The 13,074-nt window shown below is 38.5% G+C and overlaps 1 protein-coding gene across 2 annotated transcripts in view; it reads left to right on the top strand.

Annotated features, from left to right (window-relative positions):
• GALNT3 (polypeptide N-acetylgalactosaminyltransferase 3) overlaps positions 1–13,074 on the top strand; it is a 46,996-nt gene that overhangs the window by 10,445 nt on the left and 23,477 nt on the right. The window contains exon 1 of one of the 2 annotated variants that reach the window (XM_034954417.3): positions 10,857–12,004. The exons of the other annotated variant lie outside the window; for it this stretch is intronic. The gene's annotated coding sequence lies outside the window, so the exon portion shown is untranslated. Of the gene's footprint in view, positions 1–10,856; positions 12,005–13,074 lie in introns of those variants that run through there. 2 annotated transcript variants of the gene reach the window in all.

Here is a 13,074-nt window from a genome sequence, read left to right as displayed (position 1 = left end):
TCCCACTGAATTAAGCACCCCACCCTCCCCTATTTGGAGCTTGGCATCCAGTGTGTGTTTAGTAGGCCTCACTGTATATGGTAATTGACTATGCATGGTTCTGGGTAAAATTACCCTACTTGAGGCCAGCTGTTGATAGAAGAATTAAAGTTTAGGCTGAGACTGGTTTATTTCCAACCCAAATTTTATATTAAAGGAGCTTTTCTTGTGCCTTAACCATGAAGAGTGGATAATGCAGGAATTTCAGATGGTAGTTGGAGAAGTGGAGGGATATTGTTTGCTTCAAATTAGGCACATATATAGCCTAAGCTTAAAGGTAGACACAGATTTTATGTATAATAAAAAATGATGTTATGGAAGACTTGAAAAGAATTCTGTTTTACATCTGGGGAGGTGGCAGCTAATGGGGAAGGGGTAAATATGGGGAGACTTACGAATATTGAGATTGAAGTCTTTTAGAATTTCTAGAGCAGGGGTTAGCAAACTATAGTTCTTAGACCAAATTTGATCCACTACCTGTTTTTGAAAACAAAGTTTAATTGGAATGCAGCTATGATCATTCATTTACAAATTGTCTTTTTTGTACTACAACAGAATTGAATAGTTGCAGTAGAGACCATATGGCCAGCAAAGCAAAAAAAAATTTGTTATCTAGTCCTTTATAAAAAGTTTGTTGACACTTTTTCTAGAGGGTAATGGAAGCTGAGAGATGGAGGAGGAGTGTCTATCACATCAGCGTTGGTAAACCTGTAGAAAGGTGAATGCAAAATGATAACAATTGAGCAAGCAATCTTCTTTATTCCTTCACTCCCTATTCCTTAATATTTTTGGGGCCTCAAAGGAAGAATGAATGGAGAGAAATTGCCTACTGCTTGTGTGTGTTTGGACTCCTTCAAAAAAGGAATCTTTGGTTGAATTAATTGAATGCAACCTGCCCATCCTCCAAATACATGCCATGAAAAGGCCCAGTAGACACTCCTTTCACTAAAGTATTAAGAAGTACATTAGTGAAGGGATTCCCTGCATCCATGAAAAAATCTGTGCCTGCTCTCCTTTGTAGACCATTGAAATTGGCTCTCTGATTTTACTGGAGATGATGAAATTCCATAGTAGCAAAAGCCAAGTGGCGGTAAGCCCTTATACACCAAATACAAAGTATATACATCTCCCACAGTGAAAAGCTGGGCCATAGAGGTATCAGAAAACATTGGCTTGCAGATGTTTTTGACAGCTGAGATAATGTCTTTGGTATATGCCTAGTGGTAGCTAATGAATGAAATACGTAAGCAGTACTATAGCATCCCTTCATCTATATAATAGGAAAATCTCTAGCTCTGGTAGCAAAAAAGTTAACTTTAGTTGCTGCAATCAAGAGTCACAGCATCTCACTCAGTTTTCAGACCTAGGTCAATTCACACTCCCAGAGCTTTTCCCCAAAGGGACCTGTAGCCATTTACCAGAGACTATGCTTTGGGGAAAAGGAAATAATCAGACCTTTCATACTAATTCCTAGGGGGACCCAAAAATACTGTGGCCAACTGTTCAAAGTGGAGACTTAAAAGTGCTCAGGTAACAAATGGAGTCTTAGCTCCAGTTGTACTCATAGTGGGTCCAGGGGGTCAGCAGATCTAGCCTGTGCTTATTTCCCCAGTTCTTTAATGAATAATTGGAATAGACATACTGGGTAACTGGCAGAATCTCTATATTGACTCTCTAAACCAAGCTTGTTTAACCTGTGGCCCATGGGCCACACGCGACCCTGGATGGCTTTGAATGTGGCCCAATGCAAATTTGTAAACTGTCTTAAAACATATGAGATTTTTTTTTTTGTAATTCTTTTTTTTCCCCCAGCTCATCAGCTATCGTGTTAATGTGTTTTATGTGTGGCCCAAGACAATCCTTCTTCTTCTAATGTGGCCCAGGGAAACCAAAAGATTGGACACCCCTGCTAACCCATAGAGAGAGGACCATGTGATAGGAGAGCTGAGTAGAAGGCTTTAGAATTTCCCCTTTCTTTAAAGATAGTAAATCAGAAGTAATAACATATCCCTGAGGAAACTGTCAAGATTGATGTCACTATCAAAGATTTGAAATAAGACTTGTGATATCTATCACATCCCCACTTAGCTCACTTATTTTGCCTCAGCAGAAGTTAAATGGATCTTAGAGAATGGCTGTAGACTACCCTAAACTTAATTATTGGGTGACTCCAAATGTAGTTGCTGACCCAGATGTAATATCTTTATCAAACCACATGGCCCCTGGCATTTGGTATGTAGCTATTGACTTAGTTAATATCTTTTTCTGCCAATTTACAAGGACCACCAAAAACAATTTGTTTTTATCTAGCAGAGCCAACAATATGGCTTCACAGTCTTGCCTCAGGGCTAGATCAATTCTTAATCTTAGTCATCGTAACATTTCACAAGTCATCACACTGATCCACTACATTGATGATATTATGCTGATTGTCTCTGATGAGAAGAAAGTAGCAAATACTTTAGATATCCTCGTAGAGCATATAAGAATTAGAAGGTGATAAATCAGCCCCACAAAAATTCAGCAAAACTTCTGGGCATTCAGTAGCCACTATGCTCGATAGGCTTTTTTTTTTTTTTTTCTTTTTTGAGAGGGAGTCTCATTCTGTTGCCCAGGATGGAACGCAGTGGTGGGATCTGGGGGTCACTGCAACCTCTGCCTCCTGGGCTCAAGCAATGTTCTTACCTCAGCCTCTTGAGTAACTGGGACCATAGGTGAGCTCCACCACACCCGGCTAATTTATGTATTTTTTTTTGTGGAGATGGGGTTTTGCCATATTACCCAGGCTGGTCTTGCACTCCTGGGCTCAAGCAATTCGCCTACCTCAGTAGTGCTGTAATTACAGGCATAAGCCACTGCACCCAGCCTCAATAGTCATTTTTGAATTTGGGGGCAACATTTACAACATTTGAATATGCTACCTCAACCTGTTTACAGAGTAACTCATAAGGCTGCCAGTTTTTAATGATGATCAAAGTAGAAGAAGGCTCTGCAGCAAGCCCAGCAGTACAGGCTATGCTACCACTTCAGCTTTATGATCTAGCAAACTCAATGACTCTCTTAGTATCTGTACCAAAGAGGAATGCTCTATGGAGCCTCTGGAAAGTGCCAATAGCAGAATCACAATGCAGACATCTAGGGTTTTGAAATAAATATTTTCTTCAGATAACTGTTTACTTTTTGATAAACAGCTTCTGACTTGCTACTAGGTAGATATTGAATGCATAATTATGGAGTGTCAGGTTATCATGTGGACCAAGTTTCCCATCATTATCTGGGTAAAATCTGACCTATCTTTCCATAAGGTTGGCGATGTACAACAGCAATATATCATTGAGTGGAAATAGTACATGAGACAGAACTAGAGCAGATCTGGATAGTACAAATAAGTTGTGTGAACCAGGGACTCAGACTTCTTTGGTAGCAACTCTAATGGCATTGCCTTGTCTCTTTCAACTCATGCCTGTGGCTTCTTGGCGATTCCCTTAGTCCATTTGTTAGAAGAAAAAACAACAACAACAACAAAAACAAACAAAAAAACCCCTCAAACCTGATTTGCAGATGAATCTGAACAATATACTAGTACTACCCAAGATTAATGACTGTGTAGCACTATAGCCCTACTCATGAGTAACTGTGAATAATACTGGATAAGGAAAACTTTTTTGTAGGCAGAGATTTGAACAGTAAATATGGTTGTCCACTATGTTGGGAATGAGACATGCCTAGAAATACAGATCTATATTGGTCATCGATGGGTAGTTGTTAATGGTTTTTATGGTCAGAGTTGGAAGGAACAGGATTGGAAGACTGGTGACAAGGTAGTTAGTTTGAGGAAGAGGTATGTGAATGAACCTTTCAAAATGAAAAGACCCTGAAAGAATTTGTATCCCCTCTGAGTGCCCACAAAAGCACATCCATTGCAGAGGAGGCTCTTAATAATCAAGTGGACAAAATGACACATTCTGCATGTCAGTCAGCCTCTCTCTCCAGCTGTCTCAGTGGGCCCATAAACAGGAGTCTTGGTGGCAAGACTGGAGCTGTGTATGCAAGGGCTCAGCAACATGGCTTCCCCTTTGTAAAGTTGACTGGGATAGCACTGCTGCTGAGTTCCTAATCTGCAGAATCCAACATTGAGCCCCTGCGGGGATCAGCCAGCCTCTGGTTGGCAGGTTCATTACACTGGATTTCTTCCTTCATTGGGGGGCAGAGACTTCTCCTCACTAGAATAGACAAGTATTCTACATATGGATTTGCCCTTTCTTGACATCACCAACATCTGTGGACTCCTAGAATGCTTAAGGGCATGGTGAATACAGAGTAGTAGTTAGTGTAAGAAAGAAGCCATAGATATTCATTATGGCCTCGCAGCCAATTACGTAAGTGAGGATTATTGTAGGTTTGCGTATTTTTTCTTTAAAAATTTTTTTTCAATCAGCTTTCTCAGGTTCAATGCACATTTTTTCTTTGCCTCTTATATCTAGGTTTTTTTTGTATATATTAACAATTTTCTTCTCTCATTTTCATTTTAAAAATGTTAAATAGAAGCCGTTGGAGATCAACTTTCCAATTTAGGTAACAGAATATTTAGTGGGACTGTGACAGAATTTAAGGAGTAACTCAGAGTCACAGCAATGACTACAATAGCTGTTAGGACTCTATATCTCTCGTTTTTGAGGAGATAGAACTTCTTCACTTATAAAGAAGGACAGTTAGACTTTGTTAGGTGAAATATAGAATTGTGTTGTTATTGTACAGGAGTTTCAGTGTGTGGGAGAGGGTGCATGTGGAAGCTGAGTAGTCAAAAGTGTAGACTTTGCTGCTTATCAGTTTACTGTCTCTTAGTTCCAAATTTACTGTATTAGCCTGCTCTGTAATAATGGAGCTGGGCCTTGTAAATTTCTTTTTTGCTGGCTCGTACAATGTTAAGCCTTGTCAGTAGAGGGCACTGGAGGGACACTGAAGTGGCTGAGGCTTCTCTTTCTGGTTTCTGTGATGCTCACTGGCTAAGCTCCTTTTGAGCATAGTTTTCCTCCACTGCTCGCTCCCCAATATGATTTTCTCCAGTACTAGGTATCTGCAGAACACAGCTTTTTCTAGAGTTGGTGTTCCCCACACACTGCACTTTCTTTAGAGCTTGATTTAGGCAGCAGTGGTGTACCCTTGAGACACAGACACCATGGACCTGCTCTGTCACCTAAGTCACTGCTCCCCAAACTCTCTCCTCAGATCCACACATGCCAACTTGGGGCCCCACAAGACTGGGTGTCTAGGGAGCCAGCTGCCCAACCTTTGTCCCAGGCAGCCAGCCCAGAGCCGTTGTTGCCTGTGTGGCACATGAAAGTTCACTAAACTCCTGCAGGGGACAACCTCTGTGATTCCAGATTCCCTCAGCAGCCAGCAGTTTTCCTCAGCACCTAGCTAGTTCTAGGGTTCTGTCCCCCGGCTGTGAATGGCCTCTTCTGGAACTTCAGGGGCAGATTTCTGGTAAGTCCCATGAATGAAGTACTTCTATGACTTTTTACCAGATAGTCAAAGCTAGGGCATCTCCATAGACATCTCTGGATCTCAGCCCTGGTGAGAGGAGAGCCCTTCCTTGAACACTTATTTCAGCCATAGGGGGAGTGGTTGCCCCTTATACTGTATTTACAACTCCTGTATTCTTTAGAATTCTCCTTAACTCCCACTAGGCAATTTCCTGTTACTCCAATCCTCTTTTAATACCAGATTGTATTAAACTTTCTCTGTTCAAATTAGCATGTGGTTTCTATCTCCTTACTAATCCAAAAGCCAACAACTATGTTTACAAGGTAAATAGATGGACAAATGTTTTAAAATGCAGTGCCTCTACCTGGGGGGCAGGGAATACCAGTTACATGAATAATCTCTGGATCCACCTAAATCACTCCTCAGAATTCCTCTACTCTGTAGTATGCCATAAGTAATCAATGCATATTTTTCATACGTAATGTAAAAGTCATTCACAGGTGTAGATGTGGCAGGAAAGAGCATGTGAGACCCTGAGTTTGTGGCTCCCTTGACAGATAATGTAGTATCATAATTACTTGTTTGTGTCAAACTGTCAAGATAGAGTTGGCTAGCTCACAAATCAAGATTCTATCAGCAACCTTTCACATTCAGAGATGACGATGAGGGAGATGTCTATCTGACCAGGGGTAGCTGAGAAGTTGGATGTCTGACCCTGTCCTTCTCAGTATTGAAACCTGTGCCTCACGGTTGCTGATGGTTAACTCTGTCACTGAGCTTTTTGTCTCACAGCCTGCAGATATCTTGGTTCAGAAAGCTGTTCTTAGTTTATAACAATGCAAGTAGTTTAGTCATCCACTGGTGGCATTGCCCAGCCACCCAGAGTAGCTCTACTTTGCCTTTAGCTGAGATCTTTGAGGTATGTCTACTGCTGCCCCCTCTGAGACAGAATGTGGCTGTCTTCATGCAGTTTGCTTTGCATCAGTGTTTGTCTCTTGTCATACATCCACATGCCACTTCCTGCTCAGAAGAAATGCTGCCAAGAATGTAAACATGAACTTAAACATAATCAAAACTAACAAACTACAGCAGCAAAACACCATGAGATTTGACCCACCAATAAATGCAAGCAGAAATGACTTTCTGCCACTCCTCTTTTCCCTAACACTTTAACCAGTAGATGAGGGGCACATAATAAAACTTCTACCCAAGCACTTAAAGGTTTATTATCAGGGCAAGGTCTTTAAATTTTGTTTTTCTTTGTTTTGTTTTGAATTCAATTAGGAAATACAGATGATAGATAATGTGTGGCAAAGATCCAATGAGTTTTATAATAATTCACAATAGTGTACTTTTCTTAATCTATAATCTATATTAGGATATTGGGATGTAATTTTGTTTTTTTTTCTGCTTAGTGTGGTTACCCCTAACTCTTTACAGCATGCCTTAACTCAGTAGTAAGGAAGTTTTGTATACCAAATTAGACATCACAGCAATTAAATTCATCAGGAACCAGACTTTAAACTTCTGGAGTTGTAATGGTTTATTGTCACAAACATGGACACAAGAAGTGAGAGGAACCACTATCTTCTTATTTCATTAAATGTTACTTTCATGTAAAATTATAACGTTCTGCTTTCCACTACTTCAGAAAATTGCTTCAGTTGGAATTTTTAGGTTAAATGAACAACTAATATTTCTGCAACCTATGCTTCTCCACCTAGAGGGACAATCATGATGGATCTTACCTTGATATTTTCCCTTCTCAATTTGTGTTTAAACAAGATCCCCAGGTGATTCATAGTCACTTTAAAGTTTGAGAAGCTGTAGTCTAGATAACTGGAAGCTACCACTTTTTAGTTAGATTATTTTAAATTTGTAAGATTTCAGGTGGAAGCATATTTTTACCCCTGAGAATAATCCATTGATTTTAACATAGCGAGTGTCACAACCAGTTAAAATTGTGTATATTGCTTTAGCTTTTCACTTTATGAATATTTTTATTAATGACCTTTTGCAATGGCTACATATATACCAGGTTACAGATTAATAACTTTTTAAAACCAGGTCTCTGAATTTCACTCTTAGGAATTCATAAGAATTTAGAATTTAGAAGATCTCTGAATTTTTCTTTTTTTTTTTTTTTTTTTAGTTTTTAAAAACTATTTCATGATTTTTGACTTCTCTTCCTCTGTGAATCTGATCTTTGGTAATTAGCAAATAGCCATCTTGGATAGGTGTGTTTAAAGGTTTTAGAAAGAGTACAAGAAGAACAAACCCTTTATCTGCTAATCATTTCTAATGTGCAAATATGACATGTTATATCCTGAGTTTGCTGTTGTGCTGACTTTTTTCTTATCAATTCTCAAACTTCTGAGTCCAACTGGAAGTTGACTGTAGGAGAGATTTGTTTTGTTTCACGAGCTGTTTTTACATAGGGCTTCCAATTTGGCAGGTAGTACTGACAAGGAACATGGCATTATTCCCAGAAAAAGGCATTAAAAATCCTGGTTTCATTTTACTCATTTATTTATTGTGTATCTTTTGGCTTATGTCTTTTATTGTTCAGGTATCAATTTTCCCATTTTTATGATTGGAATAAAATATTTATAAAATGATTTTACAGAAACATAATTTGCAGTAAAACCTCAGTGCCTCATTTATATCAGCGTAAATCCCTGAGTCTTTTTGGAAAACTGTGGGTCATTCTTGCCTTGGATTTTATCATGTATCTCCATGTCTAAATAACTTCTATTCATTTACATCAAGAATCTATTTTGAAACACCCATCTTTGGCTTATTAGAAATTAGTAATGTGGTTGCCTTTGGACAGATACAACCCTTATCAGATGCTAGTTTTGATTTGCCCAAAATATTGTGATCTAGACAAGTAATTCTTAAGCCTTGCTGCTTGTTAGAATTATCTGGAGAGCTTAAAGTAACAACAGAAGCAGAGTATATGCCCTGCCCCCACATCAATTAAATCAGAGGTGAAGCCTAAGGCACTTTATTTTTTTAAGAGCTTTTCACTAATGTATATCCAGAATTGAAGACAGCTGATGGAGATGCTTAGTGTTGAGTGTCATTCAGCATTAATGGAAGCCTAATATTGCACATTAACAGCAAAGTACAGAAAAGTCATAATGAAAATCCCATCAAAGTTGGAATCTTTAAGTGATCAGGGTTGATAAGAGAAGATTAATCCCTTCAGAAATAGTCTGAAAAGATCAAAACATCATCTTCCTACTTCTAGGCTCTGCCTCTGTAAGGTTCTCAACCTCTTAATCTTCCATTTTAAGATCTACAATCTTATTTTCAATCTTTATTACTGAAAAGGTGCTTTGAAAAGTTTTTAAAAATCATTTATTTGTAAAATATTACCCAATGATAGGAAGCTATTTGTAGTTTTTATGGTTTTTCCTCAGTTTTTTTTCTTATCGCCTTTTATTTAGGATATCAGTTCTTGACTCTTAAACATTTTATTTTAGATAATTTCAGTTAAAAGCTCAGGATTTTACATTGAACTTGAGTTTGAACAGAGTTAGAAAAATGCTGGTCTTAAACTGAACTGGCATGGCCAAGCCACTTAATCTCTTTGACTCTCCCTATCTGTCAGTAAAATTGGAATTACAAAGGCTAGGCGCAGTAGCTCATGGCTGTAATCCCAGCACGTTGGGAGGCTGAGACAGGAGGATCCCTTGAGTTTGGGAGTTCAAGATCAGCCTGGCTGGGCAGCATAGTGAGACCTCATCGCTACAAAAAAAAAAAAAAGAGAAGAAGAAGAATACTTCACAATATTGCTGGGAGAATGAGAACTTATGTATTAAATGTTATTTAATACCAGAGACCTAGTCAACATTTAACACAAGTTAAGTTTTGTTTTTGTTGTTGTTTCTGATGAAATCTTGGTCCTCTTTCTTCCTTTTTCCAGTCAATAAATTTTTCTGGGTGCCTACTATGTTATCAACATTGTGGTAAGGGCCAGAAAAACAGCCATGAATAAGATGCTATCCATGTCTCTCATGAGCTTTCCTTGACTCCTTTATCAGAAGCATCCCAAACTAAAACCTACTAATTGAATGGGTCTTTACATAGATACACATGCACTCACAATGATAGGATTACTGTCATTCTGATGAACAATTCCTCTAGTTTATGATTTATTCTAAAAAGAACTATCTTCTATCTGCGTCATTAATTCTATCCTTCTTTTCAATTCCCACCCTATCCACAAGTATGATTTCTGACATAAAATGTTTTGGGAAAACTATCACTACTGTAGAAGAATCTAGTTCTGTCATATCTTCCTATTCTGTGCTTTCTCTGAACTCTTTTTCCATGTTCTGTCAAAATATCTCAGGGAGTCCAGCTCAATTCTTCTCAAATTCCTAATTTAGCCTACTTCTAGCTACAGAAAAATTGACTGTCACTCGATAGCCCTGGGGAAGGGGATTTTTGGTAGTCCCCTCAGGAACAGAAAGGAGGTGAACACAGGTTGATGAATATCTACCTTTTGTCAAGGTACAGTTAGAGGGGATGAGGTTGTAGTTCATCAACTGGGAACCACTTTCCTGTGAGACCCCAACATTTTGACCATTCTTATCTTCCGGAACCCCATAGGTGAGGTTGCTGCCCTATTATTCTGGAAGTGCCCTGAATCCTAAGCCTTAGGATCTTGAAGGCATGACTACAACTACTCTCTCTGTCAAGGTTCTCTTCTCATTTTTCACTAAAGCCCATTAGGCCAGGTCTAATGAAGTTCAGTTTTAAAGGTCAACCAACTGTTGCACATTTAACATCTCTCAAGAGTGAGATAAGATTGTAAAATTACCTCCACTTGACATGGATAATTTATCTGTGTTTTCATTTGTCTTTTTTTTTTTTTTTACTACCCCTCCTTCATAGGATTGGAAAAATTGGACTTTCCAGTCAGTCTCTTTTTTTCTACTCTTAAATGTAGGTATTTCTCTATCCTCTTTGTTTTACATTACATTTACCCCAAGACTGACTCAAATTTTCATCTCTACTGCAGAACTTTTTCCTAATTTCCAGTCCCATATATCTTTTTGCTCTTGGAAACTCATTTTGGAAGTTCCATTAGCATATTACATTTGCTATGTCCAAAACTGAACAAATTATCTCCTTAATTCCTACCCTGAATCTATCCTTCCTGTGTTTCTTGCCTTTGTGAATGTTATCACTTTACTCATTTGTATTAGTTTGTTCTCATGCTGCTATAAAGACTTACCAGAGACTGGATAATTTATAAAGAAAAAGAGGTTTAATGGACTCACAATTTAACATGGCTGGGGAGACCTCACAATAATGGCAGAAGGTGAAAGAAGAGCAAAGGCACGTCTTACATGATGGCAGGCAAGAGAACATGTGCAGGGGAACTCCCATTTTTAAAACCATCAGGTCTCGTGAGACTTATCCATGACCATGAAAAACAGTATGGGGGAAACCACCCCCATGATTCATTATCTCCATCTGCCCCTGCCCTTGACACATGGGGATTATTACAATTTAAGGTGAGAGTTGGGTGGGGACACAGCCAAACCATATCACCATTCATCTCCCATTCTTCCCTTTCTCTCACCAAGTCCTATTGTTTGATTCCACTTCCTGGACTCTCTTGAAATCATTCCATTCCATCCTTTGACCCACCTCATCTCATTAATATCTATCACCTTTACTGGGGCTGAAAAACTTGTGATTTTTCTAAAACATAAATTTGATTGTGTTCTTTTCTTAAAAACAGTCCTCTCCATTCCATCTATTTTGGAAAAAACTGGTAATTTCCAAATTCACTGAAAGATGCACAAGGGTTTTTATGAACTGATCTTTAACTGACCTTCAAGCGACATCAGTTGTCATTCTCTCCCTGTGCCTTCCACTTATGCTGTACTCAAGGACTGACCATGCCTTTTCTTGCTTTTATGGTTTTGCATCTGACATTCCCTCTCTATTTTCCCTCCTGTCTAACTGCCTAAAATGTACTTGTATTTCAAGATTTTGCTCAACAGTGTCATCTCTAGGAAACTTTCCTTAACATTTCTCCTGACCTTCTACATTGTTTTCCCTTTTTTTTTTTTTTTTTTTTTGAGACAGAGTCTTGTCCTGCTACCCAGGCTGGAGTGCAGTGGCACAATCATAGCCCAATGCAGCCTTAACCTCTTGAGCTCAAGCCATCCTCCCACCTCAGCCACCTGAGTAGCTGGGACTACAGGCGTGCACCACCACATTTGACTAATTTTTGTTTTTTTTTGTAGGATGGGGTCTTGCTATGTTGCCCAGGCTGGTCTCGAACTCCTGGTCTCAAGTGATCCTCTGGCCTCAGCTTCCTAAAGTGTTGGGATTATAGGCATGAGCCACTGTTCCAAGCCTGTGTAGCTTTCTTAGTCTCCTGTCGTAGCACATATCACACTGCTTTGTGACTGTCCTCTGGCTTCCTATATTTCAATTCTGCTTCTTGAAGGTAAGGGCTATCTTCAATTTCTTAACCACAGCCTACCACAACATTTGACACATAATTAATTACACAACTGTCATAGTGTGGTTCTATAACTTCTTATATTCTTTTCAAAAGCTTAAGAGGTCATTTCATTTTTTACCTGAAATTCTTAAAGCAACCAAACCTCAGAAAGATTGGAATCTCACTTTTATGAGCAATATATGTCAGAATTGGGGTTATCTTTTGGAGCAGAAGTATCCACTCCATACTGAAAAGAATATAGAGCACTCCAATTAGAAATAGTATATAGAACTAAGTTCTGCCTATTTTGTTTATTCAGCTTAAAATTTCCTGCCAAAAGCCAGAGAATCCATCTTAGAACCTGGTTTTCTTATTTTAAATTTAGGGAGAACTTTGGAAGAGAAGTTAAAGAAGGTGTCAAAAGTTAATTTTCATTGCTATAAATGATATTTTCTTTAAAATATGTTTAGACCTTAGGAAGAACAGGCATTTTCCCTCCCCTTCGTCCGTGCAAATTTCTTGACTGGCTATGGCGGCTCATGGTATGTAATCGTTTCCTAAAAAGTCCTATTTTTCTTTTCCTTTGCTCCTGTTGTCCCATATTAGGGTTTAATAAACTTGCTGTCCTGTTCTTAGGGTCAATTGCAAGCAATATTTTATCAAACCAAATTCTGCTTTTTTAACTTTATGACTTCTATAGGCTCCCTACAGACACTTCAAGTAAAGCTAATGAATTCTCTTTTTACTATTAGATCTTGTATTTCTGTGAGCTATTAAAACTAGCTGTTATATAACAACAAATTAAATGCTGTTGATTTTCTTGTTTTTAGGGGTTCCTTCAGGATTCACAAGTACTATTGGGTTGGAAAATCTGGGAGAATAATAGTTTACTTACTGATGAAACTGCTGTATTATCATTCATTAAGCTGGAGTAGATCACAGTTTGAGGGTAAACTACATAAAATGAAGGCCACTATTTTAGATGGATGCCTAATAGTACTTATCAGTATACCCTTACTTCCTTATGGAGCTCTCTTTTTTGTAATTTATTTAACGAGGTCCTTTGATTCCTT

This window comes from Pan paniscus, chromosome 13, assembly GCF_029289425.2.
Source record: "Pan paniscus chromosome 13, NHGRI_mPanPan1-v2.0_pri, whole genome shotgun sequence".
In the NCBI taxonomy this organism is placed as follows: domain Eukaryota; kingdom Metazoa; phylum Chordata; class Mammalia; order Primates; family Hominidae; genus Pan; species Pan paniscus.
Note: the sequence above shows the minus strand (reverse complement) of the source record. Positions and strands in the feature narration are given on the sequence as shown.